The 22,916-nt window shown below is 43.0% G+C and overlaps 1 protein-coding gene across 1 annotated transcript in view; it reads right to left on the reverse strand.

Moving 5' to 3' along the window:
• Window positions 1-22,916, reverse strand: part of adarb2 (adenosine deaminase RNA specific B2 (inactive)) — a 63,989-nt gene that overhangs the window by 38,344 nt on the left and 2,729 nt on the right. The window lies entirely within an intron of this gene.

The following is a 22,916-nucleotide window of genomic DNA, read 5'->3' on the forward strand; positions in this document are numbered from 1 at the left end:
AGAGTTTTACCTTAGGGCCTATCTTAAATCACACCCTATTCCCTATATAGTGCACTACTTTTGACCAGAGCCAAGCACTTTTAGTGCACTATAGGGAATAGGGAGAGATTTGACATGCAGAGATGGTATGTTAACAGCCATAGTACAGATCACTGTAGATAAAAAGAGAGATATGGCTGAGACGAATTAATAATGTCAGAGACGGTGTAAAACACACATCAGTGGCTTTATGCATTATGCATCAAAGGCCAGGGAGAGTGGCTCCTTCAAAAGGATAACATGACTGACCCCCAAGAGAGAGGGAGGCAGGGGGAGAGGGAGGGAGAGATAAAGGGAGGAAGACAGAGGGAGGGAGGAGGAGAAAGAGAGAGAGGGAGGGGGATAGAGAGAAAGAGCGACAGAGGGAACGATAGAGAGAGGGATGGGGTGGGTGGGAGAGAAAGGGTAAGAGAGGAATGAGAGAGAAAGAGAGACAGAGAGAGAGAGACAGAGAGAGAGAGACAGAGAGAGAGAGACAGAGAGAGAGAAGGGGGGGAGATAGCTACATGAAGAGAGAGGAAATGAGAGGGCCAGTGATGGGCTTTTAACGAGCGTAACTCTCTCTAGTTGAGACTAAAAGGAGGGATGCCACTCCAGTGGCCATGAGGGCCTTTCACACGTTGCTCATTAATCTGGCCATGATTCAGGAGGGCCACGTGGAGGAGGGGGAGGGAGGGAGAGAGAGGGGGGGGGAGAGAGAGAGAGAAAGAGAGTGGAGATAGAGAGACAGGGAGATAGAGAGAGAAGGATCTGAGGATGTTAATGACTAACATTAATGACCTGCCTCGCTATGCTGCATACAGGTAACTGCCACAATAAAGGAAACACCAACATAAAATGTTTTAATGGGGCGTTGGGCCAGCACGAACCAGAACAGCTTCAATACACCTTGGCATATATTCTACAAGTTTCTGGAACTCTATTGGAGGGATGCGACACCATTCTTTTACGAGAAATTCCATAATTTGGTGTTTTGTTGATGGTGGTGAAAAACGCTGTCTCAGGCGTCGCTCCAGAATCTCAAATAAGTGTTCAATTGGGTTGAGATCTGGTGAATGAGACACACACACACACACACACACACACACACAAACACACACATTTTAAACCCCCTATGCTCCTCTTTAAAGTCACTGAGATCTCTTCTTCTAGCCATGGTAGCTAAAATAATGAGCAACTGGTCATTCTTATACATGACCCTAAACATGGTGAGATGTTAATTGCTTTATTAACTCAGGAACCACACCTGTGTGGAAGAACCTACTTTCAATATACTTTGTAATTGTATCACTCATTTGCTCAAGTGTTTCCTTTATTTTGGCAGTTACTCTGTGTGTGAAAATAATTCACAAAGGGGAGGTGGGCTAAACACAACAGGTGGGAGAGGGGACTAAACTGTTACAAAAAAAGTATAAAAATGCAACACAGTTTGAAGATACATTTAGCTAGAAAACATTATTGTGAATATACTTAATGAGATGATAATTGACAATACTTTACTCTACTTTAAGTTAACTGTGAAATGATGTAGACAAATTGTACCAACATGAGTAATTTCATTTTCATCGGATAGGGAAATATGGAAAAATAACACTGAATAATTGTACTTGTATTTTGCAGTCCTATATGCCCACTGCTTCACGATCTTTCCGCCCGGTAGGATCCAGCATCTCCTTTCATGTGTTGAAAGGCAGGGAACCATTGAAACGTGTCCTGTGAAGTGCTGCGATGCCATCCTCTGAAGGGACGATTTATTGACCGCCATCTCTGCCGTTCTTGAAGATATCAAGACAGCGCCTGTTTCTGGGGTTGACCCAGGCAATCAGCAGACTTCAAACCTCGTCCCCACGACGCCGGTCTTTGAACAGATCCGTAACGTCTGTTGCCAAACACCGAGCCGCACATGGCTCCGAGATTAAGGAGGGAGAACGCAGGACGGAAACACAACTGATGTTTTTTGTTGTTTTTGGTGGTGCCTGGCTGTTACAGTGCACTGTAGCAAAACAGTCTCTGGCACATTAAAGTGCATATGGGAAAGCAATGTTTTCAAGCACATGTTTTCAGTGGGTTGTTGAGCCAGAAAAAGTATGGTTAGAAAACAGAAGCCATTTTAGCACAGCATCAAAGGGAGATTGTGGCCCCTCTGCTTGTGACTGCTCGTGACTGGCTGGGTGAGTGACGAGGCAGCATGGTCAATGTCATGACACTCTCTTCACGAGATTCCGCCCGGCGGGGCAGTGCTATACGTCACAGTGGGCGTAGATTTGAGGTTGCACACCACGTTGAGAACGAGACGAACACTTGCTCAAGTCCCGATTGTGGAATCGATTCAACACACCACTAAGCCACACTGGTTGGAGTACTGGTTGGCTATACCTACAGTAACTACAGTTATGGATGTTCTTCTGTTTCATCAAGGACACAAAGATGACGTAAACAACTGGCATAGCTGAATTCACGTTATGTTTGCTCTTTCGTGCAGCCACAGAATAGAAAGAAGCTAAATACATGATTTTTCAAATTTCACATTGTTTAGACCTGAGAGATATCATTCATGTAAAGTAATCTTGTGGAAGTGTGGATGCAGGATAATATGGTAAAGTTGGCCTCGTGTACTGTATAGGCCAGGGCTCTCCAACCCTGTTCCTGGAGAGCTACCCTCCGGTAGGTTTTCGCATCAACCCCAGTTGTAACTAACCTGATTCAGCTACTAGCATCAGGCGTGCTAGATTAGGGTTGGAGTGAAAACGTACCGGACGGTAGCTCTCCAGGAACAGGGTTGGAGAGCCCTGTTATAGGCCCCCTAACAAATAAATAAGGACATCCCAAATCCACACAGTTTTTGATGAAGCCAGCAACGCTGATACCAAATAATTTTTGGGGAAGAAAAAAAAGTTAGCACATTGGGAGAGAGAGAGAGACATAGAGATACGCAAAGCTTATGTAGCCTAGTCTACTGTAAAACTCACACCACATTATACACGTTCATAGATTGCTTCAGCTAGATACAACATCTGTTTTTTGTAGTTGAAGAAGTCCACACAATATTATTGTGAAGTACACTAAATGACCAAAAGTATGTGGACACCTGCTCTTCTAACATCTTACATGGAGTTGATCCCCCCTTTGCTGCTATAACAGTCTCCACTCTTCTGGGAAGGCTTTCCACTAGATGTTGGAACATTGCTGCGGGGACTTGCTTCCATTCAGCGACAAGAGCATTCGTGAGGTCGGGCACTGATGTTGGGTGATTAGACCTGGCTCGCAGTTCCAATTCATCCCAAAGGTGTTCGATGGGTTGAGGTCAGGGCTCTGTGCAGGCCAGTCAAGTTCTTCCACACCGATCTTGACAAACCATTTCTGTATGGATCTCACTTTGTGCACGGGGGCATTGTCATGCTGAAACAGGAAGGGGCCTTCCCCAAACTGTTGCCATAAAGTTGGAAGCACAGAATCATCTACAATGTCATTGTAGAGTTAATATTTCCCTTCACTGGAACTAAGGGGCCTTGCCCGAACCATGAAAAACAGCCCCAGACCATTATTCCTCCTCCACCAAACTTTACAGTTGGCACTATGCATTGGGGGCAGGTAGCGTTCTCCTGGCTTCTGCCAAACCCAGATTCGTCCGTCGGACTGCCAGATGGTGAAGTATGATTCATCACTCCAGAGAACGTGAGCTTTACACCACTCTAGCCGACGCTTGGCATAACTCATGGTGACCTTAGGCTTGTGTGCGGCTGCTTGGCTATGGAAACCCATTTCATGAAGCTTCCAACGAACAGTTATTGTGCTGATGTTGCTTCCAGAGGCAGTTTATAACTCGGTAGTGAGTGTTGCAACCAAGGACAGACGATTTTAACACGCTGCGTGCTTCAGCACTCGGCAGTCCCATTCTGTGACCTTGTGTGGCCTACCACTTCGCGGCTGAGCCGGTGATGCTCCTAGACATTTCCACTTCACAATAACAGCACTCACAGCTGACCGGGGCAGCTCTAGCAGGGCCAAAATTTGACGAAATGACTTGTTGGAAAGGTGACATCATATGACGGTGCCACGTGGAAAGTCTCTGAGCTCTTCAGTAAGGCTATTTTACTGCCACTGTTTGTCTATGGAGATTGCATGGTGGTATACTCAATTTTATACACCTGTCAGCAACGGGTTTGGCTGAAATAGTTGAATCCACTAATTTTAAAGGTTGTCCACATACTTTTGTATATATAGTGTATTATTGCATGTTGAGATAAAAGAAAATTTGTGAAATTAGATCAAATCTAGTCATGAACAGTTTCATATATTTCACTCGAGTAAAAGTAGATTGGCTTGATAGCGGCATTGACGTTGTTGGTTGGCTAGCAAGCAAAACTTAGCGTTACACATCGTTAACTTTTGGGAAAACTGGTCCAGCCCCTTGGTAGCTAGCTATGGGTACTTCAAATAAAGCAAAACAATGTATTAATATGAAAGTCGGTGAAGAAGTTATGAATGAGGTCCCAGGCGAATGCTTCTCGGTTGAACGTGGACGGGCATCAGACAGTCCTTGCACTTTGAAACCCACTCCCACCATGATGTATAGCACCGCCACCGGGCGAAATGCCGTGAAACGAGTGTGTCCCCCAATGTCATGTCTATGGGTCCGGCCCTTTATAAAGTCCCCTGGCTGGTCATATATCATGGAATATTGATATGGTTCCACTACACTGCAACACCTGACATTTGATTTATAGCTTAAGGTGTTCTTTTTTCATTCCTAAGCAGTCAACAAGGTATCAAGGGAAAATGTCAATGGTGCAGTGTGTTGGATGGAGAGAATGACATGTCTGAGATTGGTAAAGAAAAGGGCTAGCTCAGGTAACTTGTCTTGTTCTAATGGGTTGTCCAATGTGCTTGTGTGTTTATTTGTGCGTGTGTGTGTGTGTGTCTGTCTGTCTGCCAGTGACAACATTAGTGTATATGCAGCCATCTAATACTATATGCACTTCACACCACGTTGAAATAAATGCACATTTCTGTATAAGAATGCCCTTTTCAGTGTGACAGAAATAAGTCTGGCTGTGGCCCCTGCTCTCTTAACATTATACAAAATCCATCACATGCAGTGTGCAGAGTAAGCATTATGCTGGATATTATGAACCCAACACACTGCTAATAGTGTTCTCTCTATATATCTCTTTCTCTCTCTCTCTCTCTCTCTCTCTCTTTCTTTCTTTTTTCCAACCGAGAGATTGTGTGTAGAGAGACAGAGCCTGTGTAGAGACAGAGAGACTGTGTGTAGAGAGACAGAGAGCCTGTGTGTAGAGAGACAGAGAGCCTGTGTGTAGAGAGACAGAGAGCTTGTGTGTAGAGAGACAGAGAGCCTGTGTGTAGAGAGACAGAGAGCCTGTGTGTAGAGAGACAGAGAGCCTGTGTGTAGAGAGACAGAGAGCCTGTGTGTAGAGAGACAGAGAGCCTGTGTGTAGAGAGACAGCGAGCCTGTGTGTAGAGAGACAGAGAGACTGTGTGTAGAGAGACAGAGAGCCTGTGTGTAGAGAGACAGAGAGCCTGTGTGTAGAGAGACAGAGAGCCTGTGTGTAGAGAGACAGAGAGCCTGTGTGTAGAGAGACAGAGAGCCTGTGTGTAGAGAAGAGAGCCTGTGTGAGAGACAGAGAGCCTGTGTGTAGAGAGACAGAGAGCCTGTGTGTAGAGAGACAGAGAGCCTGTGTGTAGAGAGACAGAGAGCCTGTGTGTAGAGAGACAGAGAGCCTGTGTGTAGAGAGACAGAGAGCCTGTGTGTAGAGAGACAGAGAGCCTGTGTGTAGAGAGACAGAGAGCCTGTGTGTAGAGAGACAGATAGCCTGTGTGTAGAGAGACAGAGAGCCTGTGTGTAGAGAGACAGATAGCCTGTGTGTAGAGAGACAGAGAGACTGTGTGTAGAGAGACAGAGAGCCTGTGTGTAGAGAGACAGAGAGCCTGTGTGTAGAGAGACAGAGAGCCTGTGTGTAGAGAGACAGAGAGCCTGTGTGTAGAGAGACAGAGAGCCTGTGTGTAGAGAGACAGAGAGCCTGTGTGTAGAGAGACAGAGAGCCTGTGTGTAGAGAGACAGAGAGCCTGTGTGTAGAGAGACAGAGAGCCTGTGTGTAGAGAGACAGAGAGCCTGTGTGTAGAGAGACAGAGAGCCTGTGTGTAGAGAGACAGAGAGCCTGTGTGTAGAGAGACAGAGAGCCTGTGTGTAGAGAGACAGAGAGCCTGTGTGTAGAGAGACAGAGAGCCTGTGTGTAGAGAGACAGAGAGCCTGTGTGTAGAGAGACAGATAGCCTGTGTGTAGAGAGACAGAGAGACTGTGTGTAGAGAGACAGAGAGCCTGTGTGTAGAGAGACAGAGAGCCTGTGTGTAGAGAGACAGAGAGCCTGTGTGTAGAGAGACAGAGAGCCTGTGTGTAGAGAGACAGAGAGCCTGTGTGTAGAGAGACAGAGAGCCTGTGTGTAGAGAGACAGAGAGCCTGTGTGTAGAGAGACAGAGAGCCTGTGTGTAGAGAGACAGAGAGCCTGTGTGTAGAGAGACAGAGAGCCTGTGTGTAGAGAGACAGAGAGCCTGTGTGTAGAGAGACAGAGAGCCTGTGTGTAGAGAGACAGAGAGCCTGTGTGTAGAGAGACAGAGAGCCTGTGTGTAGAGAGACAGAGAGCCTGTGTGTAGAGAGACAGAGAGCCTGTGTGTAGAGAGACAGAGAGCCTGTGTGTAGAGAGACAGAGAGCCTGTGTGTAGAGAGACAGAGAGCCTGTGTGTAGAGAGACAGAGAGCCTGTGTGTAGAGAGACAGAGAGCCTGTGTGTAGAGAGACAGAGAGCCTGTGTGTAGAGAGACAGAGAGCCTGTGTGTAGAGAGACAGAGAGCCTGTGTGTAGAGAGACAGAGAGCCTGTGTGTAGAGAGACAGAGAGCCTGTGTGTAGAGAGACAGAGAGCCTGTGTGTAGAGAGACAGAGAGCCTGTGTGTAGAGAGACAGAGAGCCTGTGTGTAGAGAGACAGAGAGCCTGTGTGTAGAGAGACAGAGAGCCTGTGTGTAGAGAGACAGAGAGCCTGTGTGTAGAGAGACAGAGAGCCTGTGTGTAGAGAGACAGAGAGCCTGTGTGTAGAGAGACAGAGAGCCTGTGTGTAGAGAGACAGAGAGCCTGTGTGTAGAGAGACAGAGAGCCTGTGTGTAGAGAGACAGAGAGCCTGTGTGTAGAGAGACAGAGAGCCTGTGTGTAGAGAGACAGAGAGCCTGTGTGTAGAGAGACAGAGAGCCTGTGTGTAGAGAGACAGAGAGCCTGTGTGTAGAGAGACAGAGAGCCTGTGTGTAGAGAGACAGAGAGCCTGTGTGTAGAGAGACAGAGAGCCTGTGTGTAGAGAGACAGAGAGCCTGTGTGTAGAGAGACAGAGAGCCTGTGTGTAGAGAGACAGAGAGCCTGTGTGTAGAGAGACAGAGAGCCTGTGTGTAGAGAGACAGAGAGCCTGTGTGTAGAGAGACAGAGAGCCTGTGTGTAGAGAGACAGATAGCCTGTGTGTAGAGAGACAGAGAGCCTGTGTGTAGAGAGACAGAGAGCCTGTGTGTAGAGAGACAGAGAGCCTGTGTGTAGAGAGACAGAGAGCCTGTGTGTAGAGAGACAGAGAGCCTGTGTGTAGAGAGACAGAGAGCCTGTGTGTAGAGAGACAGAGAGCCTGTGTGTAGAGAGACAGATAGCCTGTGTGTAGAGAGACAGAGAGCCTGTGTGTAGAGAGACAGAGAGCCTGTGTGTAGAGAGACAGAGAGCCTGTGTGTAGAGAGACAGAGAGCCTGTGTGTAGAGAGACAGATAGCCTGTGTGTAGAGAGACAGAGAGCCTGTGTGTAGAGAGACAGAGAGACTGTGTGTAGAGAGACAGAGAGCCTGTGTGTAGAGAGACAGAGAGCCTGTGTGTAGAGAGACAGATAGCCTGTGTGTAGAGAGACAGAGAGCCTGTGTGTAGAGAGACAGAGACGGAGATAAACAACACCAGGAGATGAGTGTTTCCAATCTGGCAGAAGAACTGTCTAATTACCAAGGGATCTGTCAGACTATATAGAATCATCCTCTCCCTTCTCCCCTGTTGATGCATGTCAGACAGCTACTACCAGACTGCAGTACTGTATCAATCCATGGCCCCATTCTATCCAAAACACGTGGTGGACGTTATTATAAACAGCAACAACAGCATCGTTTCTTCATTAGCTGCTCATTTGAGGCTGATATTTGTCCCCTTTTTGTTGTTGTGGTGAGTCACAGGATGGATAGCAGAAAGAGGCGAGAGAAGGAGAACCATCCCTCTTTCCTCATCTGTGTGTGTGTGTGTGTGTGTGTGTGCCTCTACTTACTAATCGGTTCGTTTCACATCTTAACAAGACAACCCGAGAGTGGCAACAACTGCCGTTCGTTTTCAAACCTCTTCTTATAAAAGCTATATTTCTCTCTTTTCAAAGCACCTAAGTGTGTGAGACTTTTAACATGCAGGTAAGGGGTTGTGCGTGGTTGGGAGAGCAGTGTGTGTGTATGTGTGTGTGTGTGTGGTGGGAACGCGTGGGAAAGTTTAGGAGGAGAGGAGACTCACGCCACACAGTGTCAATCTTCACTCTACCATTCTCCTTCACAGTAATTAAAACAAGTGGATAAAAATGGCTGCTTCTGTTGCAAATGAACACTTCAGTTGATGACGCACAAACAATCACAGAACTAAAATCACTATTTCATTTCACTCTCTAAAACTCCATTTAGCTGTAATCCTGATAGTTGTAAGTTAACCGATTAGGAAAGTTCACGTGATTCCACAAGAGGGGGCTAAACTGTTGATGGAGTCTCAACAGTCTCTCCCTTCCCTTGACGACATACAGAACCACATCATCATTACTCATTCATTCTAATGTGGCGGTGCTTACATACACTACTGGGTTTCTCCTTTAGGGCAGCAGGTAGGTAGTTCATCGTAGATGCTGGCACTGCACAGAAGTGAACACAGGAGTGGCTATAAGAATCACCTGGGTTAGAACAGAACAGGGAGGTAGAAATGGATTTTCTGTGTATGTCCGCTGAAATGAACTAGGTGTCAAGGCAGTAAGGTACTCCTAAGAGCTATGGCTGACGTGGTGATTACTTCAGGAGTTTCTTGTGAGGAGAATACCTCGAAACCAGTTCCTTTAATGTATCTACTTCGGTTAAAACTCCGTTTTTTTTTTACAGATGTAAGAGTAGAAAAGCTTTATTTTCACAGACAGAAAGAGCCGAGAGAGAAAATAAACTATTGATATGTCATCGACTAAAGCAGACAATAAGTATTGAAGATCTGAAGCAAATGAAAATGCTCAGAGATGAGATCAAATCACATCACTGACTAGTCTGCCCAAATATCTACGTGCCAAAGCTCAGACAGAGGACATTTGCTGAAGTTACGACCAACTGCTTCTGAGTTGATATGATGAAGCACAGAATGTCCCAAGACATAGGTTGAGTTCCAAATATCACCCTGTCCCCTATATAGTGCACTACTTTTGACCAGAGCCCATTTAGGGAATAGGGTGCCATTTGGGACGCACATCCATCATCAACTGAAACCTCACTGCAAGCAAAGGACTTAATTCATCTTTTAACCGGTACACCAGTAGTCATTGTCAGAATCAGAATCCGACATTAGGCTATGAATCATGGTTAGCCAAGTGTCCTGACGATGTCATCCGTATGCACAGTTCAACACTTCCTGTGCCTCAGAAACGGGTGAAATCAAAAGGTCACAGGAGGAGACAAGCCTCAATGACAGTGACAGTGCAATTCCTATTAACTGGTAGCTAGCTCGGGTCTGTTTCAGAAAGCTTGACGTGATTGACTGGACTAGGAAATTGAACAGTAATGCATGCGATTCCATGCACAGGAAGGTGATAATGGCACTACATTTGTGCTAAATTGTATGTGAGTGAATCTTTGCTAAGAACATGTGCTGTATTCCTCTATTTTGGCAAAGACCAAAAAAGCTAATCCAGTATTTGAGAATGTAAATATGACTTAAGCACCATACAAGTCGTTTTTTTCCCCAAACACACATACATAAAACATTCAGTGTGGATATGAGCCAAAACATGCCTATGTCGTAAACGGAAAAAGAGTGTAAATATCATGTAAAAATATGCATTACATACATGACCCTGTCATGGACCTTATTGCCCTGTGGAATATCATGAACAGGGCAGTACATCCATAATGAACAGGACAGCCCAAGCAGTGCAGTGCGACTGCAACTATCAGGTATACACAGGGTCTGTCTGGCTGAAATATGAGGACTGTGTCCAGGCAGGCAGGTCTTCCTGAATGCTAAACTCTGAGAGAGCCACTATGACCTACAACCAATCAGGGCAGAGCACCACTGTGACCTGCAACCAATCAGAACAGAGAAAAAGTGCGCCCTGCAACCAATCAGAACAGAGCCAGTGTGCCCTGCAACCAATCTGACGCCTAATTAATCCTGAAGGTCTTTTGTTCCGCTGAGGTTTCTCTCTTTTTTCCCCCACTGCAACACTCCATCCATCCTCTTCTCCTGGTATGTCCTCTCTTGCCCGGCTCAGTCAGCCCCTCATCTTTCCCTGCCACCTCTCAATGCCTCCCCCTCCTCCTCACCCCCTCATCCCACCTCTCCTCCCCCACCACCTTCAGGATAAACGTCCCAGGATATAAACGTAAGTGTCTGTTGGTTTGGACTTTGGGCTTGCCAGTGGAATAAAGTGAACTGTGAACACATTATGTTTGCAGGCTTGTTTTTCACTGTATTTCTGTATATTTGTGTATCCACACATATTTTCATTAGTTGTATCTGAGAATGATAATGAACAGAATGTGAAGGTGAACATTTCCACAACACTGCTACCCATGGATCTCTACATTCATCTTAACACCAAATGGTGCACTGCCATACAAACAGACCCCCATCTGTAAATAGTTACCCGGTCCTCAGGTTATCCAAGGACACCGTGGTAATGGTGCAGCCCAGAGGGAGTGCCCTGCCTCCTGGCACTAAGGTCATTCAAAGGGCACAACCAGACCCTCATATTTTCTCTCTGTCGTTCCTCTCCTCTCTTCCCTCTCTCGTGCCTGAGTGGGGGAGATAAACGGGTACGCCCAGGCACACAAGACCAATAGCCGTGATTTATCGGAAACCATTTGGTACCTGAGCGTCTATGAAATTGTAATGAACTTGATTATGCTTTAATGAAGTGTGAGGGTTCCTCAGGACTGATTACAGTACAGCCACCATGCATGGCATAGCAGGGGCCAGGAGAGAGAGAGAAAAGGAGGGAGGGAGGACGAGAGAGAGAGAGAGAGAGAGAGAGAGAGAGAGAGAGAGAGAGAGAGAGAGAGAGAGAGAGAGAGAGAGAGAGAGAGAGAGAGAGAGAGAGAGAGAGAGAGAGAGAGAGGGGGAAGAGAGAGCGACAGTGATGGCGGTGGTAATAACAACTAGGTGCTGGCGGGAGCGTCACAGTCGAGGCTAAGAGAGGTTAGTTAGGGGCGTTACGAGTTAGAAAAGGTGACTGGAGTCAACCTTACAGGAGGAACGCTGCTAATTTCATTTCAACCTGTGTAGGGATTTTTTCCTGCCCTGGTACAAACGGCATGCTGACGTGGCGGAGGAAGAGATTTAACAGTCTTATAGGTCATATTTTGCATAAGTATTAGACAGTTCATGACGGTTCTAACCTTTCCGTGTACAAAGTGCTTCCATTAAATGTAAAAACATTATTGTTCCATAATTTCTGGCACCAAGCTCTCCCGTTTTTTTTCTTTCAACTCCCCAGGAGTAATAACACCAATGGGGACAGGATACCTACCGTATCAGGCTATTACAGCAACTAGAAAATCCACTGAAAACAGCTAGATATCCTTGTTATATCCAATTAGGAGACTTTTAAAATAGCTATCAGATGTGAAAATGCATGCCATTAGTTTACTGTTACTGACTCTCTAACCCTTTGATCCAAAGGTACTTATCAGGTATTAGAAGTCATTGAAGTTATCTGTGAATAAAACAGGCTTCGACAGGTCTCTACACTCCTAGAAAAAAAGGCTGCAAAAGGGTTCTTTGGCTGTGTCCATAAAATAACCCGTTTTGGTTCCAGGAATAACCCGCTGAGATCCCTCAGTGGAAAGGGATATGGAATCTAAAAGGGTTCTACCTGGAACCAAAAGGGTTCTTCAAAGGGTTCTCCTATGGGGACAGCTTAAGAACCCTTTTAGGTTCTAGATAGCACCTTTTTTCTAAGAGTGTATAAGCATGTGAGGCAGACAGGCAGCTCATCCACTCTATAAGTCTGTAACACTGTCTTATGCGTCCCAAATTGCACCCTATTTCCTATATAGTGCACAACTTTTGACCAGAGCCCTGTAGACCCTGGATTAAAAGAGAGCACCATATAGGGAATAGGGTCTAATTTGGAACACAAACACTCTGCTGCAGGTGGCCTCAGGGTGTAAATCAATTTCTGTAATAATTCATTCGTTTTTCACACGTTCCTTTCCTCTCCTGTTGGATAATTTTTCTATTTCTTGAAATCGCTGCTTGCCTGGCCTAGCTTGGCCGCTACCATCGTTAATTTGTTGTGGCAATATTAATTAATGATTTTTGCTTCATGGCTGTTTATATTCAGACAGATTAGAAGTCAAGAGATTAGAAAAAGAAAACAATCTGTAAAACGCTCGGTGGCTGACAGGGGTCACCTTGGTGTCTCAAATCATATTCAATTTGCCGGCGTGGGGAAATTACCAGGCTAAATGATTCCATAGCTAGGCGTATCTACTGTCTAGTAACGGCCTGCATTCAGAAGAGCTCAATGAGACCACATTCAGCAGAGGGGAAAACATACCAAACAGTTGCATACTGTAAAGAAATGTTATGAAATGCATCTGTGAAATATTATTAGGTAATTGGTATTTGGATTTAAATTGTTTCTTTAATCAAGAACATGTACAGTCAGGTCCAAAATTATTGGCACCGTTGATAAAGATGAGCAAACAAACATGTATAAAATAAATAGTATAAATACTGAGCGATAATGTATGCCCAAAAAATATTGCTCCAATTTTATTCTGATATACTAATACAATTGCTCAGAGAAAGACACTTTATTTAACAAGTAATACAAAAAAATATCAAAAAGATAGGTGTCAAAATTATTGGCACCCATATTTTCATTACTCCAGCACTCCCCTTGCGATGATTACAGCACTGAGCCTTTTTCTGTCTCAAAATGATAGATGTCAAAATTATTGGCAACCCTGTTTTCAATGCTTTGTGCACCATCCCCTTGAGAGGATTATGGCACTAAGCCTTTTCCTAAAATGTTTTATGCGACTGAACAACACATTGGGAGGGATCTTAGACCATTCCTCCATCTTAGAATCTTTCTAGATCCTTGATATCCTTCCTCTGTACTTAGGGACTGCCCTCTTCAATACAAACAACAGGTTTTCAATGGGGTTCTTCTTTCGACACCAAACCCACCACTGGCGTCCGCGGCCAAGGAGATCTATTTTCGTGTCATCTGACCATAGCAAACTCCATGCAATTACAGCTGTTAGTTGCTCTCAATAATAATTTTAAAAATTCTGGCAACCCTTCCAAAGAGCATATGTCTATTCGCGTGGAGGTGACGTCTAATTGTAGATTTGGAGAATTCTCCAACTTTGTCCCTTGGATATTCCTTCGCCTCCCGAACCATCTTCTTCACTGTGCGTGGTAACAAGATACACTTGCGTCCAATACCAGGCAAGTTTACCACTGTTCCAGTGGTTTTAAACTTCTTCATTTTTGCCTTAATAGTGGTATGATTAATGAAGGTCAACAACCATTTGTCTCTTTTTGTTTTTGAGCTCTTTGCATTTCCCTATGGTGATGGATGACAAAGAGATGCATGTTACCTCATTTTTATACCCCAGTGAAACAGGAAGCCGTGAAAGGCCATAATACATTTTCTCTCCCCAAAATATTACTTGTTAAACAAAATATATTTCTCTGAGCAATTGCATTAATATAAAATAATATAATTTCTTGAACATACAATATTAATCCAATCAAAGCGTATTGGTTGCGTACACAGATTTGCAGGTGTTTTAGCAGATGCAGGGAAATGCTTATTTTACTGTGCAGTAGACTGTAGCTCAGTATTTAAATTATTTATTTTATACAGTCTTTTTTGCTCATCTTTATCAATCATTTTGGATCTGACTGTATCTGGAATATCTATTGTTGTGTGTTAAAAGTGTGTAATGACTGAGTACAGTCTGCTACTGAGATGAAGGATTAAACCTAAACATATTCATCATGCAAAGTGGGGTGACATCCTGCTTACAGAACAGTCAATAGTGGCAATGTTGTTGTTGTTGATGTTTTTGTAAGCAGGAAGTTGCCGTCATCATGGCATCATATTTGGTGTGTTTATATAATAAAGATTTTCTGAATCACGGAGTGTACTTTTAACCAACCTTCTACCAGGTTTAAAAATCACATTTGATTCTTATGCATCTCTGTACTTCCCCCTCCTCCTAGCCTTTTCCCCACCATTGTTATTCTGTCTTGCCGGTGCATTTCCTTATGTCTCTAATCCAAGGTTAGACAATGGCCCGACCAATGACCTGGAGTTGTCCTTCAGTCAGCCGAGACTGGCCCAGACTCACCCGCTATCCCCCTGCCCGCCACCCTGCCCGTCGCCGTCTTGAAGATCGGAACTCTTATGTTGACTTGGCAACGCGGCAGATCTTTGTCACGGCGGTCAGAGCGGCAACTGCACCGTGAGGCGAGAAGATAGAGAGGGAGAGATTAAGTGGCCAATCAACCTGGGAACAAGGGGTAATCATTCCACTTAGTCATGTGACCGGAATCCTGATGCCAAATTACATTCACTTCTCCTCTCTCTCCTCACAGTCACACTGCAGTGGATAAATTACACCCACCCAGACCTGCCTGTTCTCTCACTGTACAAAGTGAGAGAACAGCATTGAAGGATAATAGTCTTTAAGTAACCTGTTAAAGAAATACAGTTTGAGTATCCGATGCTGATTCTGTCAAATTAGGACATAGTTTTAATAAAAACTACAGGAGAATACAGAGTATTTTCAAAACTCTTAAAATAGGGCTGCATTTTGTTTACATCACAAAGTAGCAATAACTTTGTAACTGACCCTAACACTGTCTTATTTCTGATGATGGAGAACAAAAACCTGCATGGTCGGATGTTCGGTGCCATAAGGGGTGTGCGTGTTTGTGTGTGCTCCTGCGTCATTATTTAGAGATGTGTGGAGCTATACCGGAGTGTGAGCAGCATACCACAATACTAGACATTGGATGAGTTTCAATATTTCATTTAGGAGCTGGACATTGGAGCTAGTCTTCAAGTTATTGTTCAGGTTAGCCTGAGGCTATCATCCTGGCGTGGTTCTGGATTCCTCTCCTCCAAGACAATATCATGTCCTTGACAAACATCCCCTTCTTTCTCGCTTTCTATTGGCTCTACTCGCCCTCTTTCATCCTGCAAAGGTGACCTACTGTAGGTTTCTACCATTCTCTCTCTCACTCTCTCTCTGTCTCTCTCCATCTACAGAAAAACTCAAAGGAAGGAAGGTCTTTATAATAACCCATGCCTTTCCACCTTACCTAGGATGGCGTTCCTTGCCTAGGACTGCATTCCTTGACTAGGATGGAGTTCCAGTAAAAGTGGGTGCCTTAAGGTAAAGCCTGAGTCAGTCTCTGTAAAAGGAAAGCGGCCTTTACAGAGCTGGCCTAGGGACTAAGACTGGCACTCTCCCAATACCAGGCCTTACATCTGGTGGCTATTGAACTCCTAACCTCTCACATGCACATAAGCACGCGCAAGCATACCCAATAAGGAAAAACCACATGATTTCACATGTGAAATTTCCACGTTTTGCAAGTGACATTTTATGTCACATATGAAATCATGTGTTTTTGGGACACTTCACGTGATGATATTTCACATGAAGTTTCACGTGGATTCAAACACACACAAACAGGGCTTTTGACAATGTTTTCTACGTATATATTTGACAAATTTATATGATTACATTGTGTATGTTTATTTATAAAGTAATTATTATTCATGTCCTCACCTGGGATTGAACTCACAACCTCTTGGTTCACAGCATTCCTGCTACACCACCACGTCTGTCTCAATGACTGATTTCACATGTATTCCTACACTTTGGACTTACAGTACCAGTCAAAAGTTTGGACACACCTACTCATTCCAGGGTTTTTCTTTATTTTGACTATTTTCTACATTGGAAAATAATAGTGAAGACATCAAAATTATGAAATAACACATATGTAATCATGTAGTAACCAAAAAAGTGTTAAACAAATCAAAATACACTACCGGTAAAAAGTTTTAGAACACCTACTCATTCAAGTTTTTCTTTTTTTTGTTACTATTTTCTACATTGTAGAAATAACACTTTTTTGGTTACTACATCATTCCATATGTGTTATTTAATAGTTTTGATGTCTTCACTATTATTCTACAATGTAGTAAATATTAAAAATAAAGAAAAACCCTTGAATGAGTAGCTGTTCTAAAACTTTTGACTGGTAGTGACTTTAATGGTTTGCACTTAGAGTGACTATCATTTGTTTTTCAACCGGACAATGACCCAAAACACACATCCAGGCTGTGTAAGGGCTATTTGACCAAGAAGGAGAGAGATGGAGTGCTGCATCAGATGACATGGCCTCCACAATCACCCGACCTCAGCCCAATTGAGATGGATTGGAATGAGTTGGACTCAGCACATGTGGGAACTCCTTCAAGACTGTTGGAAAAGCATTCCTCATGAACCTGGTTGAGAGAATGCCAAGACTGTGCAAAGCATCAAGGCAAAGGGGGGCTACTTTGTGGAATCTAAAATATACAATATATTTTGATTTATTTAACACTTTTTTGGTTACTCCATGATTCCATATTTGTTCTTTCACAGTTTTGATGTCTTCACTATTATTATACAATGTAGAAAATAGTTCAACTAAAGAAAAACGCTTGAATGAGTAGGCGTGTCCAAATTTTTGACTGGTACTGTAAGTAAAGTAAATCTCAGCTTTGTTAAAAATACACTCAAGAAAAACTATTATATTCATCATAGTGATTGATTCAGGAGTACTATTACAAAGGGGTTGGAACTGGTTTAGGGAACAGAACCGAAAAATAACATTTATCAAGGAACATAAACAGAACCTGGAATGAAAGTGATCCATACTGTTCTGGAACAGAGCCGTTATTTTAAAAGCATGGGAACCAGTTAAGAACGTTCTTTTACGTTCAAAATTTTTTGACTCCCACAACAACAAAAAACACAGCAAAGCGCCTATACAAACTTATTCCAGTGTCTGCCTGCAAGCTGAAAATCTTTGCCATCGCATGTTTAGACTACCTGCCCCTCTCCGAAGCATAGGCTATTGTACTGACATTACAATCGTAATTCAGAAGATAGGGAGAGAGATTTTTAATTCAATGATAGTTAAGGTTACTATAGACCTAGTAATCAAATCAAGTTACTATAGGCCTAGTAATCAAATCAAGTCAAATGGTATTTGTCACATGTACCAAATACAACAGATGTAGACCTTACCATGAAATTCTTACTTACAAGCCCTTAACCAACAATGCAATTTTTTTAAGTAAGAAAATATTTGCCACAAAAATACATTTGAAAAATAAACTAAACTAAAAATAAATATATATATACAAAAAATGGTACACAATGAAATAACAATAACGAGGCTATATTCAGTATACGGGGGTACCGATACCAAGTCAATGTGCAGGGGTACAGGTTAGTCGAGGTAATCGAGGTAATATGTACATGTAGGTAGGGGTAAAGTTATTATTCATAGATAATAAACAGTAGCAGAAGCGTAAAAAAGGGGGTCGATGCAACTAGTCCGGGTAGCCATTTGGTTAACTGTTTAGCAGTTTTATGGCTTGGGGGTAGAAGCTGTTAAGGAGCTTTTTGGACCTAGACTTGGCACTCCGGTACCACTTGCCGTGTGGTAGAAGGAGAGAACAGTCTATGATTTGGGTGGCTGAAGTCTTTGACAATTTTTAGGGCCTTCCTCTGACACCTCCTGGTATAGAGGTCCTGGATGGCAGGATGCTTGGCCCCAGTGATGTACTGGGCAGTAAGCACTAGTTGAGGTAATATGTACCCTCTGTAGCGCCTTGCGATCAGATGTCGAGCAGTTGCCATACCAAGCAGTGATGCAACCAGTCAGGATGCTCTCGGTGGTGCAGCTGTAGAACTTTTTGAGGATATGAGGACCCATTCCAAATCTTTTCAGTCTCCTGAGTGGGAAAAGGCGTTGATGTGAAAGGGGCGTGCTCGGCCCTCCTTTCCTGTACTCCACGAACAGCTCCTTCATCAATCTTGTTTCTCGTTGGATTTATTACGGTGCTGCTCTGCACGCACAAGCTTGTTAGCTACCTCAAGCTTGTTAGCTAGCAATCTCAAAGGACATTCAAAGTTCTGCCATAGAAGCCACTCCTCCAAGTTATAATTCTGTGGATCTAATTTACAGTGCAATCGGAAAGTATTCAGACCCCTTGACTTTTTCCACATTTTGTTACATTATAGCCTTATTCTAAAATGGATGAAATTGCTGTTTTTTTCCCTCATCAATCTACACACAATACCCCATAATGACAAAGCAAAGTATTCAGACCCTTTACTCAGTTCTTTGTTGAAGCACCTTTGGCAGCGATTACAACCTCGAGTCTTCTTGGGTATGACGCTAGAAGCTTGGCGCACCTGTATTTCGGGAGTTTCCCCCATTCTGCTCTGCAGATCCTCTCAAGCTCTGTCAGGTTGGATGGGGAGCGTCGCTGCACAGCTATTTTCAGGTCTCTCCACAGATGTTCGATCGGGTTCAAGTCCGGCCTCTGGCTGGGCCAATCAAGGACATTCAGAGACTTGTCCCGAAGCCACTCCTAAGTTGTCTTGGCTGTGTGCTTAGGGTCATTGTCCTGTTGGATCGTTGTCCTGTTCATTCAGGATCTTGGTTTCATCAGAACAGAGAATCTTGTTTCTCATGGTCTGAGTCCTTTAGGTGCCTTTTGGCAAACTTCAAGCGGGCTCTCATGTGCCTTTTACTGAGCAGTGGCTTCCGTCTGGCCACTCTACCATAAAGGCCTGATTGGTGGAGTGCTGCAGAGACGGTTGTCCTTCAGGAAGATTCTCCCATCGCCACAGAGGAACTCTAGAGCTCTGTCAGAGTGACCATCGGGTTCTTGGTCACCTCCAAGGCCCTTCTCTCCCGCTTGCTCAGTTTGGCCAGGCGGCCAGCTCAAGGAAGAGTGTTGGTGGTTCCAAACTTCTTCCATTTAAGAATGATGGAGGCCACTGTGTTCTTGGGGACCTTCAATGCTGCAGAAATGTTTGGGTACCCTTCCCCAGATCTGTGCCTCGACATAATCTTGTCTCTGAGCTCTACAGACAATTCCTTCGACTTCATGGCTTGGTTTTTGCTCTGACATCAACTGTGGGACCTTATATAGACAGGTGTGTGACTTTCCAAATCATATCCAATCAATTGATTTACCACAGGCGGACTCAAATGAAGTTGTAGAAACATCTCCAGGATGATCAATGGAAACAGGATGCACCTGAGCTCAATTTTGAGTCTCATAACAAGGTGTCTGAATACTTATGTAAATAAGATATGTTTTTTATTTTTAATACATTTGCAATAATTTCTACAAACCTGTTTTCGCTTTGTCATTATGGGGTATTGTGTGTAGATTGATGTGGAAAAAAACATTTCATACATTTTGTAATGTAACAAAATGTGGGAAAAGTAAAGGGGTCTGAATACTTTCTGAATGCACAGCAGATAATGCATGTCAAAACAGAATGCCCAGCGCTTTAAGCCTCCTCAAACTTCTCTTGCTCTCTCCCCACCCGCAAAATGTCAGTCCCATCTTGCACCATAGGCTACACTTGTCTGTCCATCACGCATTTAAACAACTAGCTTGCCTGCTCTATCCACACTGATTGTTGAAATAGTTTCATGAGGTAAATGTAAAAAACGGTTGATTTGACAGGTTAAAAAAAGGAACATAAAGAATTTAAAGGAAAAAAATAAAGGAACATAAAAATAAATAAATAAAGGAACATAAAGGAAAAAAATTTTTGGTTCGAACCGGTACTGAACTTTATTTTGCTGGTAGGAACAGTGGAACGGAACAAAAACAAATGTGGTTCTATTCAGAAAGAAATGATAGGAAAAGAATTTAGGTTCCAACCCGATTTAAACAGAATAATATTCCCCACTAACAGACAACAATACAGAAAAGCCCTCAAATTGCTGAAATAGTAAATTAAATCAATGACGAGAGAATAGTCAGAACAACTGATGACTAAAATAGCAGTGCAGATGGCACTATTTATCTTAGTGCAGAGATGTCTTATACTTGTTGGTAATGAATATGTAGAGGAATGCTACGATGCAGAAATGCTGCTACGCAGCAGAAAGATCAGCGTACACCAAATTGAAAAGTCAGTGATAAGTAATCATGTCAAATTTAATCAGATTATCATTGATTGAAGATAGTTTATACTATTTTAGCTGAACAGCGTACTCAACTTATACTTAAAACACGTGAAATTTGGATGTGTTTCTTTCACCTCAAATTCTAACTCTCACATGTAAAGAACTTTGTTGAAATGTAGAGCCCCATGTTGTCACATTTATTTCACGAGTAGTTTCATGTTATTACATGATGTCACGTTATTACATTAACTTAAGATCATTGTAATCACATGTGAAACTCATATGTTTTTTCTGTAAGAGACACTAAGAGCTACTAGACGATCCGCAGAGAAATCTTAGGATTGTGTGTTTGATGTGTGTGTCCTTCACCACTTCAAAATGACTGTTCCCCTTTCCCCCATTCGACAGTAGCAAGCAGACAGCACGGCTGACTTTCAAGAATTTCCACAAGCGACTGCTTTCTGGAACTAAACGGGTGAGGCAAATCCTCTTAAAATCCTTTTAAACACCATGACAGGAGGTAAAAAATAAAAGTTTTCTCCCAGGCTAACATGAGCAGGTTGTTTGGCTGATGTTGTTCGAGAAAGGAAGGACACTTTGCTTGTCTATTCCTTCAAGGCATGGAAGGGAATGCTAATAGGACATAGCCCATTTAAAGGTCCACAATAGCTTTACTTTTGGTCATGTAGTGTATGTCAGCCAATTGTAACTCCAAAAAACGTATAGCTTATACCCATTTGAAACTGGTTCCGGCTGCTCATCTCACGTGTGCCTGCTGCTGAGGAGAGAGCGCGATGCACTTTTTTTATTTTCTTATTTTCGTATTTATCAATTGTTTAGTCACTATTATTATTGTAAATCATTATTGTTATTGTAGGCCTATTGAATAATCTAAACCAGTACTTTAAATAGCCTATGCAAAAAGTGATTTGTTTAATTTTGTTGAGACATTTTCGTTGACTAAATTAAGTTATGCCTTTCATTTTGTGCTCCGTATTTAGTTTAAAGTTAAAAGTAGGCCTGTCGTAAAATAAATAGCCTAGCATTAGCCTATTGCTGTCATTTGTTGAGTAGGCCTATACGGTAGGCAATCACCTTCGTTGGTAATTCATTTAACGCCGCAATATAATAACCTGTTCACATTTTCCCTATAAACAATGACTTGACTTACTTTTGATATTACCCTAATAGTGTTAAGCATCTTTTGTGAAGGCTTGGTGTGGTATGGTTATTATTAGGCTTAGCTACAGCAGGCCTATGAAAGCAGTGCGCACCGGCACTCCAACTGACTCCGACATTTAAACTTGAGGTGAGGAAGAATGTTTTAGGCCTACCAGACTTACTCCTTTAATCTAACAATATAATGCTTATCTTTATAAAAATTAAGGAATTAGCCTCCTTCTTTATGCCTTTATCTGAATAGCAGTAGTAGCCTATCTGACAAGTATAAAGAAATCCATGTCAACGGTGCGAACATGGCGCTGGCATATCTCGATCTTTCTCTCCGTCTCTCTAGGGCTAGGAATCTCCTTTAATATATATATATTTTTTTATATGAATATCATATAATGGACGTCTAAGCCTATAGGCCTATATGCATGCAATGCCCTGATGCATTTATCGCTCAAATCTCCGACAGCTGAATCGTGTTTGAGGAACGTAAAAACCAATAAAAGAATAGACTACAACGTTTTTAATGCTTCACATCAAAACACAAAGAAAATCGTTTTATTGTAATTTGTTATAGGCAGTTTGTCAGGACACGTAACTGTGGATCATTTGACGAATATGCTTGTTTATTGACGGTGCTGATGGTGCCCAGCAGGAAGTTTCTTTCTCTCTCTCTTTCTCCCAGATCTGAATGGGTCTCTCGGATCCGAACCAGCACGGGTCTGTTTGGGTCTGTTTTCAGAACGGGTCTGACACACACATCAGAAATTATTTTATGCATATCGTGTCGGGTGGGAAAGCCACGGAGCCATTTCGGAAGGGACCAAACTTTTCGGACCCATTAAGACCTCTAGTACACACTACGCACACACTCAGACTACACTGCATACACCATACACACAAATACCGTGTATAAACAGACACGTGCATGCGTATTTTTTGACATTGATGAACAATGTATCAACTATTTGTCTTAAATGTATAGAATAAATATTGTTCCTTATTAGAGCCTACAACAAAATGAATGATACTGTTGGCCTAGGTTGCCTAGATACCTAGATTTGTGCGATTATAAACATGTCTAAAGTGAAAATAACATTCACAGCTGATGATTGAATTAGCTAGAAAATGTTTCCCTGGTAGTGTTTACCTT

Source organism: Salmo salar, chromosome ssa19 (genome assembly GCF_905237065.1).
Source record: "Salmo salar chromosome ssa19, Ssal_v3.1, whole genome shotgun sequence".
Taxonomy (NCBI): domain Eukaryota; kingdom Metazoa; phylum Chordata; class Actinopteri; order Salmoniformes; family Salmonidae; genus Salmo; species Salmo salar.